The sequence below is a fragment of the Schistocerca cancellata genome, chromosome 5, assembly GCF_023864275.1.
Source record: "Schistocerca cancellata isolate TAMUIC-IGC-003103 chromosome 5, iqSchCanc2.1, whole genome shotgun sequence".
NCBI classification, from domain to species: Eukaryota; Metazoa; Arthropoda; class Insecta; order Orthoptera; family Acrididae; genus Schistocerca; species Schistocerca cancellata.
This window is the reverse complement of record NC_064630.1, coordinates 173,883,717-173,900,147: the sequence shown is the minus strand read 5'-3', so window position 1 is coordinate 173,900,147 and position 16,431 is coordinate 173,883,717. Positions and strand designations below refer to the sequence as shown.

General features: G+C 40.3%; 1 protein-coding gene across 11 annotated transcripts in view; it reads right to left on the bottom strand.

The window, feature by feature from the left end:
• The window catches only part of LOC126189035 (protein bric-a-brac 1-like), a 1,796,149-nt gene that overhangs the window by 1,671,917 nt on the left and 107,801 nt on the right, over positions 1-16,431 (bottom strand). The window contains exons 4-5 of one of the 11 annotated variants that reach the window (XR_007537898.1): positions 9,653-9,841; positions 8,985-9,513 (exon numbers count right to left, since the gene is read on the bottom strand). The exons of 7 other annotated variants lie outside the window; for them this stretch is intronic. The gene's annotated coding sequence lies outside the window, so the exon portion shown is untranslated. Of the gene's footprint in view, positions 1-8,984; positions 9,514-9,652; positions 9,842-16,431 lie in introns of those variants that run through there. 3 more of the 11 variants (XR_007537900.1, XR_007537897.1, XR_007537899.1) reach the window with 3 other exon arrangements.

The following is a 16,431-nucleotide window of genomic DNA, read 5'->3' as shown; positions in this document are numbered from 1 at the left end:
TAAGTGACTCTTGTTGCTTCAGTGGGGAAGTTGGTAGAGCTTTAGCTCCTGAGTTCAAACTCAAATGATGACGATGATTTTTACTGTGTTATGCGTGAAAGTGTGATATGGGAAAACGTGTTTATGATATGTAAAAGACTGTTCGGAGTTTACAGCATTGTTCCCTTGGCAGTCTGCTTTCGCTTCGTTTCTTTGAAAATAGTAAATCTATAGAGTACATTTGTAGTTTCACGGAATATACAACCAGAACAGAAAAATAAAGGAACTGCATCACACGTGCGGAAATAACAGTAATAATTTATAATAAACAAAATAGTGAGACCAATAATAAGTATTTAACGTTCAACTAACGAAGCGAAAGCAGACTGCCAAAAGAACATGGCTACAAACTCCGGAAAGTCTTTTACATGTCAGGAAAATGTTCTCTCCTGTAACAGTTTCACGCGTAAACAGTTAAAAAAAATTGTCATCGGTGAAGTTAGAACGCGGGGCCTTTGGTACGACCACCGGACGCTCTACCCTCTCATCCACGCAAGCTTTGCAATATTATAACTACGGATACGCTTTTTCTCTGTTCCGTACCTCTGCTGATACTTTTAATTACCATTCACGCATGTGCTACTCGACGACAGCACACAGCACGAACTAAATAGGGGTTTTGCTTTATACTCTATCGAAATACAACGATTGGTTGCGATCTGAGTGTCTGGCATCTGGAGGTTTGGGCGTAAGAACTTACAAATCGAGATGCTAACAACAGAATCGGGTAGTGTGGGCCATGCAACAAAACACAGGTTTTTAATTAAGAAACATGTTTTTGTGGTTCACAAATTAATGTTCTTATACAGGGTGGTCACAAACAGTCCGCAAAGCTTGTAAGGGTGTTGCAGAGTAGGTTCTATTGAAAAATGAAAAATAATTGTTAAGAAAAAAATTCGATACATACGTTGCGCCGTTTCCGACTTAATTAGCACTGCAGTTAGCCAATCAGGCCGCTGTGCACGAATTCAGGCGGCCCGCCATTCACAGTTTCGTCATGTGTTCTTCGTTTGGAGAGCGATGCAAAACTGGACATGGGACGGTAGGAAGGATCGAACCCGAGGCGGAGGCTGAGCATCTACGGTCTACGCTAGAACAACTATCTGGCGGGCCGCTTGAATTCCCCGCACGCGCCGACCTGATTGGATAACTTCGACGCTGATTAACTCGGAAACGGCGCGATGTATCGAATTTTTTTTCTTAACAGTTTCTGTGTTTCTCAGCGCAATCCACCCTGCAACACCCTCACAAGCTTTTCAGATTGTTTCTGACCACCGAGCATATCAGAAGTAAATGATGATAAAAACAGTTGTTCAAAAAAATCTTTTAACTTACGGCTGATTCAACTTAACTCAATGCATTAAACTTGTGGACTGTGGTTTTCTGTAAGACAGTTCTGGGTGCTTCTTCATAAAGCTTTGAAAGAAAGCTTTACCCGCCAATTTCTTTTCCCTCTTAAACCTGTGAGGCAGGCACTAACCTGGAATCTAAACCTCTCATGTGTGCTACAAACATTTCTTCGTAAATTTCTTAAACGTTCGTTTGAAGAAACGTATCTGAGGTGCGACAGATGTCTGTACATTCCATATAGTGATTTTAATCTCCTTTGCTGTGTAGTTCTAGGAACACTGAAACAAGCACTAGCCGCTCTTTCGGTCATTTCACCTACTAAAACATTCGACACCGCTTATTTCATTGCAGTCACAGACCACACCCTCAGACCCTCACAGGTAGGGTTCTTCAACGATGACACCGTGCTACGTTTCATGGTTATCGCTGAAACAACCAGTTTTCTGTTATATCGATTTTCTTGATCTCCCGTTTAACCCGGCTGTTAAAACCGCTCAAAGTAAACTCTTTCTGAAATAACCGATTTTCAGTTTTTTTATTACTGTTATTTCCAGTAACAAATGTAGACATCGAACGAAGATTCAAAAAATTCTAGGACTCTCTCAGACTTTTACGTATCAAGATACCTAGAGTCAAATCATCAAACAAAATGAGCAAGTAAAAGAAAACTTAGGCCGTATACTGTTCGCCGCTTTTCTCTAAAAGTAACAGTCACAGGTTGAACACTTCAAAAAATTATTAGTATTCTCCTACTGATTCTAATTTTTCTAAAACTCTGCTTTTATTTTGTAATCGAGTATCATTCAATTATTTGTGCATTACGAATGATAAGTGCTGAAGAAGTTGGGAATACAATTTATCGTATTATGCTGTTCCTTGCCAAGGGCTGCAAACCATAAAGACATACTATTTAAATACAGGCAGTAGGTCAGCTACTTTCTACTTTTATTATAAACAATGAATGAATGAATTATTGAGTTTTTAATTGGTTACTATTCCCTTCATTTCCCTTCTCTTTTATTACTTCATAGAAACAGCGGACAAATAACAAGCTTTTGTGTAAAATTCGTAGCGTTCTTATTGTCTAATAATTTCGAATGAAAATTGATTTTGTAGTCAAATGTATTTCTATATTTTAACAGAAATCTGAATATATATAATTTTTTGATACCAAAAAATGAACAATTCGGATAGTAGGCGAAACAGAGTATTTAGCAGGAACAATTACTTGACAAGAGATAAAATATCAGTATTGAATTAATACAATGGCTGATATTTATTGTCTAGTATTTTCATAAATACGAGTTCTATAATACGTTCATCTGTAAATCGACTCCTTTAATTAGAAACAATATCATTCAAAGACGATACCAACCAACTACAAGCCAACATACCTCACATCAATGACAAACAGTTTTGGGCTACATGTGACAAGACTAGCATACACCGTCAGCTCTGCTCCCAAACACAAAAAAATTCGAAACTATCACTGCTTCTGGGTAAAAAAGGACAACAGGTACATTATTGCCTCAGAAATGCCGTACCGATTCTTATGTCATGTGCCTGTTGCTCGTTTTGTTTGGCGTTATTGGAATAGCCATTTTCCACAATAAGCCAGTATTTCAAAGCAATGGAAATTTGACGAGTAAACATAACTCTTTTTAAAAACGTTTTCTTTAAAAATCAATAATTTTAGCACCACTGCTATGACAAATTGATAAAAAGGGTTTTATCCGGTTATGTTAACAAATAAATAAACGATACAAGTGTTTGATGCAAGATTAGACGAAAACATGACGAGACTGTGTAACACCATAGCTCTTATGCTGTACGGATTTATTTTGCTTTTTTTTTTAATGTTACATCATTGAGCTTCTGTAGATGTGTGTGATTGAATAGATAACACAAAATTGTATACTCTTTTCTTTCTCAAACCTTTGATGTCGTGATTTGATTCTATGCAAAGTAGTGTATCTGCAATTTATATTCTTTGTCCCATTTGGAGGGAACAAAACTTACTGTATATGATTGTAATTTTGTGTGAATAATTTTTTGTAGAAGTGTCAATATGTGAAAATGTTCTGTTTTATTTAATGTATTTGTTTGCTGTTATGTAAACTGCTGACCTTCACTTAGGGCTCTTAGTTATTCTGTATGTAAAAGGTGTAGTGGTTCCCCTCGGGAACGGAACTGTGTAGCGCGCGCAAATTGTGGTTGGCCTAGGTAGAAAAGGTGGAACTGATAGTCAGTCGGAGACAAGCTACGAGTCGGGGACGAGCCAGCAGTCGGAGACGAGCTACGAGTCCGTGCACTGCCATGTAACAGATGCATATTGCGCTGGTTCCGAGAGAGGCTTTTCCTGCTACTTTCCAATGCCTCGGATGGATGGATAAATAGCTGGAACTATTCTGGAGTTTGTATATATCATCGCCACCAAGAAATGACAGAGTCCAGAAATTCTGCCTACAATTCCACCTACCAACATGCAGTTGCCACCACATTGCGCAATCACTGCAACGTAATACTATAATGATGTACAGTGAAGGATCAGCTTAATGGACGTGCTAATGTGCTGAAATATAAGGTAATTTGTATCTGAATTTATGTACCTACCCTGATTTTTCTCCTCATCATAACACCTCTCAGGTTCCTTTCCGTTTGAGCTAAAGTGATATCCGAGTGTCCTTGCTAAAAGAAATTAAAGCCTAGAGTTTTGCTAATTAATGCCTCTTGAACTTAGTAAAAAGAAAGTTAAAGTTAATGTGGCAATAGAGTGAGTTAAAGTAAATGTTGTTTGCTGAAAATATTCCTATTAAAACAGCTTATTAAAGTGCTGTTGCCAACTTCAAAATTAAAAGTTCTTAAGACTGAGGCTTATAAAGTAAATGATCACAGGGTTGTCTGTAGTAAATTCAAAAAGGTGAGTCAGTTTCTTGCAATTTTGTCAACATTGTGTTTCGCTGTAGTAAAAGTGGGAAACTGCAATAGTAGAAAACTATATGTTCATGATTGCTAAGTGTTAGTCTCTCTTGTGTATTAGAAGTGCATATTAATAGTAATGTTATAATTACCATTCACTTTGTGTAAGCCCTGAAAGTAATAGTGTATTTCGGTACATGTTATAATTTTGCAAAAAGTTTGTGCTACTCTAACTGTTAGCTTCAATCTTAAAACATATGTGTGTGTTAGAGTTCATTGCACTCGCGTGTGGCTAAGTCTAGGTTGTGTCTGTCCATTATAGTTACTTATATCTACTTTCTTAAACGAGAACGTTAATCTTTCTCTTGCCTAATTAGGCTGGCGACCGTTTTTCTTTATCGATTGAACAGTACAGATAAACAAAATTTTGTTTGTTACTGTTCAAACATTTACGCAATTCTGACTTTCTTTCCGATAAGCCATTCCCGTTAGGTACAACACGGTTAACCTAGCAAAATTCCTCTCAGAGGGTAACACCGTTCTGTTACTTTATACCATTATTAACCTAACATAATAATTCTGTTTGCAAACTGCCTCCAGTTTCGAGGTTATGGTATAGTAGTAGCAGTTAGGAGTGTTATAACTGTTAACGCAGTGTGGGCGGACTCGGCAGTCTGGCACCTTAGCTGGAAGCGTGAACGTTGCTGCTAGGCATCTGGCGCTCTAATGTGACATTTGACACACTCGTATAACTTTGATACTCGATCTCTCGAAAATGCGTGAGAGGCGCATAGCTCTATAGCAACAGCTGTTACATCTAAGTGTGTAAGACAATCTTTCGAAAGATAAACGAAGTCTGCGATCCGTTGGATGTATGTTTCTCTTTTAAGTCATTCCATGAAGGGTCATCGACACGCAAAGCTCTTAGTAGTAAAGAAAGCGCTTGCAGTAAGTGACAAAATAAAGACTTAACTGAGTCATGTACTACAATGTCAATTATTTCATTTATTCACATAGAGTTTTTCAAAGCAATGTCTCCAAAACTCTGTTATCTGCAAGAGCTACGTTAATTTTAATGTAACAAGAAAATATACCAGACAAAGGTTGTTTGGTTGTTTTGAAGCGCTGTCTGCCTATGCTACCACAAATCACTTGAATGACATAATGTTACAAAGAAAAATGATCTAGCAAATTTTGTAATGGGGCTATGCTTTTCTTTTTTGTGCCAGAATACAACATCTGTTTGAGACCATTTCAGTGATGCAGCTCTTTTTCTAGATATGATAAGGCATTACGAGGTAAAAATATATTGGATACGGGGATTTTTCCTCTATTGTTGCTGCCGTTTAAATAGCTTGCCGCCCGAAAGTTTGCTTTACACTATGTCGAGAGTGGCGTAGAAATCGCGTACCGCTTGCATTGGCGGTGCTAGTTTCCGTGGAGAGTTTTTTTTTTTTTGTGGTTTTAGGGCGCAAAACTTCTATGGTCATTAGCGCCCAACCGTCCGTGGAGAGTGGCGTCCCCTTCCGGGCGACGCAGAATCTAAACGGTCCTGCCTCGCTAAAAATCATCATTAACTGTCAAGGAATCTACTCTGTACGCACTCATTTTAATCTCACTAAATGTAAGGCAGTCAACTGCTAAAAGGTATACTCGATTCTCCTGCTCGTTTCTTTTTTCGCATTGCCACTGTATTTCAGTTTTGTAACCAACATGAAGGTGGTATCTGCCTCTTTAACATCCCCATTCTAGTGCTGTATTTTCTCGTATTTGTCGGCACTTCCTTCGTCTTTCGAACAGTTAGTTCTGATTGAGCATCACTTCCAAAATACGATTTTTTTTGTCATAAATCATACTGATTTAACTTGATTCTAGATATATTCCACCTTGCATGTAAAGCTAAGCGAAGTTTACAAGTAAATTACTTCGTTGCTTGTAAGAGGATTAACTCTGCCAGACATCAAAATTTTTGTACACCTTGTTAAATTAAATGTGATACGTCACACATACACACTGCTGTTGTTAAAAAGTCATCTTCGAACAGGTGTAACTTCAAACTCAACTGTTGTGGTCTGCCGATGGAGGTAAAACTGTCAATGGAAATTTGTGATTAGAAGTGGATGGAGAATACGGCACAACAGCAAAGTCTTTGCTCTATTAAATCGTCACGAAATCACATACAGTTCAGCTCCATAAAAGAAAACGTATACCATTAGGAACTGAATCTGTAGAGCACAATATGTACTTTCCCAAAGACTACTAGTCTATTAAAAATGTAGCGCTGTATTACGTATATCTTTAGATGATATGTAGTTACAATGATAAGCATGTTCATGGTAACTGTCCCTGAATCACTAACACGCAAAATTAAAAAAATGGTGTAAGTGTGATCAAAAATAAAAGACATTTAAGACAACTCAAGGAACATTTCAACAACAGCGAAATAAAGAAACCACACAAAAGTGTAAAAAAAAAATCTCTTTCCAATACACTCTTACTTTGTGAAGAGCCCGACAAGTGTGAAAAAACCTGACGAATATTCTTCATTTACCATATTATCATTGCCGATTTTCAGGCTCATGGGATAACGCATTCACAGCAACGGTGCACACTGGGGAAGATGGTATTCAGTTGAAACGAAGCATTCGGGAAAGTTCCTTGTGGTGTCGAACGTATTTTGCTTGTAACTTCCCGAGATCCACAGTGGACATGAACCCAACCAAAAATCAGGTACATTCATCAACTGTACAATTATTTAAAATATGGTAACGCAGATCATATTACGAAAATGTCAACAGGCTTAAATTTTATTTTCAGCTGTGCACTTCACAATACGTTCGAAATTTGCCTGCCTGTATCATTAGAAATACTGGAGAAGGACCTTTACTGAAATCTTAACAACTGTGGCGCCTGTCTTGATACAACAGGTTTTACACAAATCTTCCTACATTAATGAAACGCATTATAAACAGTAAAGTAGTCATCAAATCGATGGCTGATGAAACCTTCACACGCTCTACCACTACGTATCGATCTAATGGAGATGGACTTACCGATCCAACAATTAAATGGAGTGAGGAAACCTCCAGTCAAAAAGGACAACTCAAAAGCCGCCACCAATATTCATTTTCACAGCCGCGAAGTTCTTTCGGAGGTCAAATTCAGTTCAACGGTGAGAAGAGTTCACAGTATGGAATGGCATCTCAGATGGGAACATTTTGTGATTGCTGCAAGCATATTACGAATAACTAAGCCCTGATACTACTACACTGTTCATACAATACTGCGTTTCGGGCACGCGAAACTGTTTAATCGCTATCACAGAGAGGATCTTCTCTTATCTAAAGCCTCTGAAACGAGTTATAAGGCACGAGTTTGAGTTTGGTTTTAAAATAAAAGGCACACATTCTTTCGTGCACTACAATAATATACATTGGCACTGTTTAATGTCCATCTCTAGATATCACATTCTGTCTGAAGTACGTATCTTCGATTAAATATGTGGCAAAATCTCACCAACTGCAGTAATTAGTTGTAGGTGCCCACCGGTGCTATGAGATATCCACTATCGATATGCAAACCCTACTGCGAATAATGTGAAAAACGAATAGCAGATATTCTTTTAAGATCCTTTATTGCTTGTCAGACTGGGTTCCGTACCAGACAGAAGAGCAGCGTGTTTCGTCTTCATATAACGAGCGCGGAAGGGTCAGGGAGATGTTCAGCCAAACTCAGCGGCAGACGCTGCAACAGAGCTTACCAACAATCGCAGCTGGAACAGAAAACTGGGTGGGGAGGGGAAAGTGATATTGACACACAAAATACACTGCGCCAGACACCACTGTGGCTTGCAGAGGGAACTTTAAGATGTAGATCTAATAAACGTATTTTTTGTATCAAGTGTCAGTGCGAAAGAGATTACCCTATTGTGAAAAGCGCAATGTTGCGAGTTGGCAGAATTCAAGAAATGTGTAATACCAATACAGTGTAACTTGTAACTTTTAGCAGGCAAGCCGTATAAAATGAGCAATGGACTAGTGGTTTGGCACTGCTCATCTGAGAAATCCCCCTTTACGGAGGAACTTATGCACCCTACTGGTTTCATAATTAATTGTTTTATAAGCACAGGAAATATTTAAACTAAAAATAGTTACACAATATGTTGCTGGCAACAAGTTAAGTTGTCTAAAAATCAAATGGTTGGTAATCTGTTGCAGCTACTTCCACTTCTCTTTAATGATGCTATGAAAATGTGAACTGTTGCTAAGCACTCTGTGTGTGTGTGTGTGTGTGTGTGTGTGTGTGTGAGAGAGAGAGAGAGAGAGAGAGAGAGAGAGAGAGAGAGAGAGAGAGAGAGAGAAGAGGAGGAGGAGGAGGAGGAGAAAGGAGGAGGGGTTGTAATTAATACTGGACCTACGAGCTCACCGAAACCATTTTAAGATGTGTTGTACAACATTTCTTTACTGGATACCATTTCTGTAGACATCTTCACCCAAAAAAACTTTTCTTCTTAGCTCTTGAAAATAGTAAATGCGTACAGGTGTTGCGACTGTCACGAGACCCATAAGTACATGGCGTCACAAGGGAAATTATTAGCCAGTGACGTTTAAAGGTAGATATGGTAAAAAGAATATGAAAGACTATCTTTATTATGGGATAAAAGGGAATAAAACAAGTTAAAAGTCGAATGCACTTTATTTTTAAAAGACAAGTCGAACATTAATACAACATCGACAATTCAACAGAAATTGTTACACAATTAAGAAAAGATACTTGGCAAAAAACATTGATTTCAGTAGCTTCTGTACCATTTTTTGTTGCTGTAGTAGGGCGAAATCTTACACTTTAATAGACAAGCTGTTAAAAAGGGGCTCAGAAATTTCGAACCAACTACATTTGAGCAGAAAAGGTTTACTGACTACAAAAGTTAACACACTAAGAAAAATAAAAAACGCACAAATCAACTGCAGGGGTCTGTCTATTCTTATTTACAAAAGGCGGATTGCGTCTTGACTTACACAAATAATGTTCGATGCTACTGCGAACTTCTATTGAGATCAGTTTTAACGTCGGAGAGGAAAACGTGAAAGTAAAATGGCCATTAAACTGTTTGCATGAACGAAACGCACCGAGGGTGTTCAGTATTTCTCGATCTGTTCGATAACTCCAATAGTTCGGAAAGCAGATGACAATCCTTCGCTCTATCTGCAACAAAAGGGGAATCAAACAAACTTGAGGTACTAGTGCAAGACACAAATTACTGCTGAGAACGACTGCAAACTAAACATGTGAGCAGGCTACCGCATATTGTGATTCACAATAAACTACTTCACGTGTGAATTACCTCGATCACTTACATGACGCTTTCTCACGGACTGTCGGTTGTGTTGGTTTGCCCGGTAGCAGCTCCTTACGCGGCGTATCGCAGTGGGCTAGCGAGGGCGAGGTGTGAGGTGTCATTTCTCCAACCCCTGGGTCGGGGGCGGCAGCGGGCAGCGCAGCGGAGCTCCACACCGCTGCCGCACGTTTCGCTCTGCAAATTGAAAAACCGAGCATGAGGCAGCTGCAGGGGGAGGGGAGGGGCGGCGAGCCGCCACCGCCACCCCCGCCGCGACATCACGCCTTCTGCAGCCGCCTTATCGCGCCCAAACTCAAGCCCGCGTCTGCGCACGCTCTCCGCTAGTTGTCATGCATTCCGCACCTCTTTCCTTTTAGCCCCCTGACAGGATAAATTAAATGTAGCACCTCCAAGAAGCCAGCCTAGTTCTGTTGCTGAGGCCGCCACCCTCATGGGACTTCTACAGCGCATATCTCATTATGACCACGTGGTGCGCACAGGCGAATTAGGTTCATATAATGGACTGAAAGCCTCAATTATCCCAGGGCAAAAAAAGAAAAAAAGAAAAAGAAGACATTTATCAGAGGGGGAGAGAGTGGTGATCAGAGGATTTCGAGCCGATACAGCGCCGAATTTCGTTAGGTGTTCGAAGGTCTTCCTGGTCAAAACGTTGCTTCAGGGAACAAAATGGCAACACTACGAGTAATCCCTATGGAAAGCGCGAAGGAAATGTCGATTATGACCGTGCGTGAAGGTCCGCTGATACGGTCGAGTGGAAGAATTTAAACCCACGTAAGCCTAACACCTGGGGACAAGCTTTCTCGTCTCCACTGTCAGTTTCTGATGCGCATGGAGGCCCGAATTATACGGACTGTCTGTTCCACGTTTCTAACGACCTGTCAATGGAGAACATTTCTTTTTTTTTCATTACACCACTTTTTCGGCTTCATAGGATGTGTGTTCAGACACAAGCATCTGAGAACTAAAATCATGCAACCAGTCCTGAAATAAAATAATGCAGTTGCTTCGGCTTTATAACCTGGACAACTTTTCGTTTCATTCTCTAGGGTCATTAAACTATGTGGAATGCCTTCTTCAATAATTTGTTACGAGTTCATGCAACTGAGCTAGGGCAGTCTACAGACATCAACAAGGGTAGCTAGAAGAGCACCGTCAAGACTTCCAAGTGCTTGTGTCACCAAATTCATCCATCTTCATCTTCATCGAACTGAATATCTGTTTTACCACCTCTCGAACGCAGCGTTCTAAGCGTGAATCTTCTACCACTCATCCTTTAACACTGTGGGGAACAATGAAGACTCAGGCATGTGAATACCTATCATCACATACAGCCTATCTGGCAACAGTGTGTTGTGCAAAAAGCGATAAGATTAGATACTAGCAAGCAGTTCTTACGATCTCACTCGCTACTGAATGTATGTAAAGGAAAATACAAGATCTTTCTACGACTAGATTAAGAACTTATAAGTCACAATTGAAGTTGTAAAAATCCAACGAAAGGATGCCTGTCTTCTTAAAAGATCTGTTTAATTACGGACTTAGAAGAAGAAGAAGAAGAAGAAGAAGAAGAAGAAGAAGAAAGAAAGGTGTTTAACTACAGAGATGAAAGAGCCATACTAATAGTACCAACGTTTATATCCGATTAAGGCGGGTTTCGCGACGAACAGTCTCAGACACCTGTGGGACCGTACATTCGTGCCACGTACTATACGTGGACTGCATCGTGCGCGGAAGCAGTTAGGGACCAAGGGCGAGAGCATGTCTCGATATGGGCATTCATCGTCCGATTGTTTAGCATATACCGAGGAAAAGTTGGCATCTAAACGATACATATTTACAATGATGAAAGAACTAAAAGACAAACGTAAGGTGTGCCGTAAAGAGTCTTCGTTCGACATGTGAAAACGGTTGAATTAAGACAAGGAATCCATTGAAATACTCTTCAAAAATGAGCCAATTTTTCACTTCAATGATAAAGTGACAAGCAGTGGACATCCATGGAAATCTTTAAAACACATTTATGGGAATATAAAACTTACTATTTTCTCTTCCTTGAGCAAGATCTTAATTTACCGCCCTTTTTGACGAGAATCAACGAAATATTAAACGTTGGTATAATTTTTTCCTTTTAACTCCATATATTGCTGAGGATAGTCAAGAACGCCGTATACACTTTCAACAGGATTGTGCACCGCAGTGCGATCTTAACAAAATCCAGAATTTTCTCACTGCATTAGATGCACGCCCATGAGTAGACTGAGTTGGGGTCACTACAAGTGAACCTTCACGAGATCCGACACCTCTCCATTTTCACTTCTGAGAATATCAAACATAGTATTATCACAATCACTGTATACCGACCAGCTACACTTGAACTTAGACCAAGAAATTACCTCACATTTAGAGAAGTTATGATTCATGTAAGACGTCAGATGACAATGAAACCTCACTTCCGTAGGGCAAGCAGTGACCGATCTCCTTACGACGAAGAAATTTCAAATAATGTCCCGGCGACACTCCTCTTACGTACGTCCAGTTCAGGTTTTACACAACCTGAACAGTCCTCGAGGCACCGATGTCATAAAACTGTGAGCATTTGTTTCGATACAACTTTCAGGCACCTGTCGAGTCGGTGATACGTGGATTACTGCCATTTACGGAGTTGCATAGCACCTACACGATATTTGTTAAGCCTCCAACAGACTGTTGGCCCGTTAGAATAATTCTTTTAGTACGACGCAGCAATTCGCTACGAGAATATGATCTTAGAAGTGTTATGGTGATACAGTGCATGGGTGCAGACTAATCTCTCACTGCTCGTTTCAAACTGCTATAGTTAGCTGGACAGTCGATTTAAACACAGTAGCGACAGTAAGATTTAAGGAGGTTATATACAGTAGGTTATACATCACGAGCTGCTAACGTAGCAACGACTAATGCGAGACAAGTTGTCAGCCGGTTTCAGATCGAAATCACGGTCTGGATTCGTGGCAGCTGTTCTGGAACATGAACTGGTAGATTGAAAGTCTTTTTGGTAGCGTCTGCTTTCGCTTATACTAGTGCTCGGCTGGTTCCATGTTTCCCATGGGGATTTCCATACACTAACACAATATGAGCAGAAGACTGTTCACCCATTACGCAACAAAGTGAATGTTTTGGTGACGGGAAGATGGTCTTGCCATATGAAAATACTGTCGAACGCACGATGGAATACCAGAATGAAGCCTGACAGTGCAAAAAGACCATCTCCCACACATCATTCTACAACGCCAGTACCATTTATGAATACACGCTCTTGAACTTCTAATGAATTACTGTAGCACCAAAATAAAGGTAAAGTAGAACTGTTCTAGCTAAAAAGGTATTCCACACAGATGAACAGAGTGCAAAAAGAAGGTAAGAAGCGTAAAGCCGGAAAAGAATTCAAAATAATATTTATGATAGGGAATTTTCGGAATGGTGGAGAAACGCCGGAAGACTAAGAGGAAAAAGGAAATCGAAATTTTTGCAGCGAGGTCCACAATCACTCAAAATAGGGGGAAGCCGCATTAACTGAAATGAGTACCTGGTACCAGAATGAAATAGGCGGTAGAGTAATATTCCAATTTCTGGAAGTAAGATGCTCACAAGAATATAAGGTGATCGGTTCAGATCAAAAGTTACTAGCGTTATAAGAAGCAGGAGAAAGATAATAGCGAATAGGCTCTCACTGTCAGCGTGTTAATTGTGTAGCACAGGAATTTAAAGTAATAAACGAGCGACATTTCATAAATAACGCACACTAATTTTTTTTCACTTACACTTTTTTTTCCTTCTTCAATATCTCTTCACAGTCCTTCAGCATAGTCGCCCTGCTTCTCTATGACTGAATACCAACGTCTCGGAAGCTCTATTATTCCATTCAGGACACCATTTCTGTTCATCTGTCGAATGGCTCGGGAAACGGTGGTAGAAACCTCTCCCAGAGGAAGATAACGACGTTCCTGGAACAAGTCGAAGTCTGGTGTACTCATGTCCGGGCTGTAGGGACGATGCGGCACACTTCCGATCCGTACTCGCGCACTTTTTGTGCTACAGCGTTACCGATATGAGGGTGAGCGTTGTCATGGAGAATGAGTGGCCTAGCCTCGAGTAACTGAGGTCAGGTTTGTGCATTTTTCTGCGCAGGTTTTGCTTTAAGTTATGACAATACACTGTTGTGACAATTGTTCCACATGGGACTATTTGTCATGATTCCTTGGTCATCACACGCAAAAATCATCATTTGCTTGAGCTTTTTTTGGACGTAGAGAATCTGAAGGTCCTCACTCACTCATTGGACTGTGATTTCAACTTCGGTTCAAAGTTTCAAATCCACGTTTCACCTATAGGGACAATTCGACACAAGAATTCCTGACCTTCACGGTCGAATCATTGTTTGAGCAAGGTTGCAATTTTTCTTAAAATCATTTGTCAGAATACGTAATACTGATGTCAGGGGAATTCCTGTGGCTTTAAAAAGTTCCTAACGAGTCGCACTGTGATCCCCTTCACGACCATCTGCCACTTCGTTCATTTTCTGACGTTTCTGGCATTCCGGGTCTTGGATTATAGTCTATCCTCATACGACCACGACGAAAACGATTAACCCAACGTGACACTGTACTACGGTCCACTGTAACCTCACCATAACTTCACTTAACGCACTGTCTATTTCTGTCGGGTTTTTGCCGTGTAAAGTTCCGATCTTTATGTACGACCTCTCGTCTTCAACAGTTACAATACACGAGACCACTGCAGGGTACATTCCTACGCCTCGCCAATTTTATATTACAGTATACAATGAAAAAAAAAATAAAAACACGTGCTTCTCCCTCAAGCTCCCAACTACTTCTGACGTAATTTTCATTGTTTTGCTTTAAAAAAAATCCACAGTAATACCACCAGCGCATTCTTTATGAAATGTCACTCGTAGATCATAACATGGCAGCGTCAAGGTGTCAACGGCTTGCTCATAGAATGTCAAGATTATCGCAGAAGGGGAAGTGTACCTGCTCCTAAGAATCGATTAAGTCGACAAAGAACGGAACAAATGAGCCGTTCCCGAGCCTATTGACAGTACGACCTATTCTTAGTACGAATGATGATGATGATGCAAATTCTAAAAGCCTTCAAAAAAATATCATAACAATCACGCATAGTTTATCCCTGTGGAGTACTTCGACGGGGATCATAATACAGCGCTACAGCAGTGAGAAGGAAAGAAAAAACCGGAGTGAGGAGCCGGTTAACACTCCTAGCACGCCTGTTGTGCAGCGCTCTCGAATGAGGATATGCGAGTAAAAGGCTAGATTGGCAGACCCCCGGCAGGCACCACTCTGCAGCTTGGGCTGAGCCAGCGGCGATCGGCTGTGTCCCGGCCGCAGCCGCCGTATCTGGCTGCAAAGAAAGCTGCAGGCACGAACTCTCCGGCACAATAGCCTTTCCCTGTGCTAAGTCGAATATTTTCAAATATTCCGTAGGCTCACATAAAAGAAAACGTAGTAGAAAGCCATTAGGAGCTACGAACCTCCTTTTACTTAAAAAAAAAATAAAAACACGTGCTTCTCCCTCAAGCTCCCAACTACTTCTGACGTAATTTTCATTGTTTTGCTTTAAAAAAAATCCACAGTAATACCACACAACACTGCACAAATCGTGAACGCAGCTGTACAGATGGGTTGCGTCTTCTATTTTCCCACCATGTTCGGCCTTATACCGAACTGCCAACTGATGACAGTACGGTCATACCGAGAATACTCTTAAGGAAATGATCGATTCTAAGATTGTTTAATAGAGTGCAGTACGTAATCCCGTGTGGCAAGTCTTCAAAAACTGACCTGCGAAAAGGAAGAACGAAATGCACTGACTTGCTGAAAACTGGAGAACCCTAAACACTACGACAATATTCAACAATCAGTTGTACGAGTCTTGTATTTTAGCATTTGGTCATACTGACCAAGTAAGCCACCTTGCAATATGCAAATGGCTACATGATCAATGTGACCAAAAACCTAGAAAAATAAACAAAAATACAAGAGAGAGTACAGAAGAATTATGCAACTGGTTACTCAGTACTGACGGAGCTTTCAGGGTCCTCATCATGTCAGCTCCAACTACTTGGCCTGAAAAAATATAGCTGTTTTATAACCATGTAGTTGTTAATGGAGATATTATTAATAATGAGTTGCCTAACACTGAACGATTCCATTCGTCAAACACTCTGTGATATCGGCCAGAGAGCGAAACAACTGTAGTAAAGTCATAACAGCATGTACTGTAGTAGACATTCAGTACTGTCGCCCACTTCAATTCGGAATGAAAAGGAAAGGGCAAAACTAGATACTACCCTTCACCTTTGTCATTATGTATGTACTTGTGAAATAAACACAGAAAATCGACACTTGATGTCTGAAATCATCTTAGTCAAAAAAACTAAAAGCTAAGAAACAGAGCTCCTAAAAGCGTAGTGATTACAAGTTTCTCCGTTAGCCTACAATACGTTGGAACACGATTGTTTTTAAATCCAAGGTAAGGATACATAAGAAATAACGAGCAGAGAAGTTTCTCAATGTAAGTCTGCAAGCTTTCATGGCCATTGCCATTGAAGATAAAATCTTCTGAGTCGTTGTGTGCGAAGTTTCACAATGTTCTACGCGAAGTTGTGTCCCCAGTATTGATGCGGAAGTAGGTGTAATTTGTGGCTGTACTCACGCTAACACGTCTCCCTACGTCCTCTGCACCCC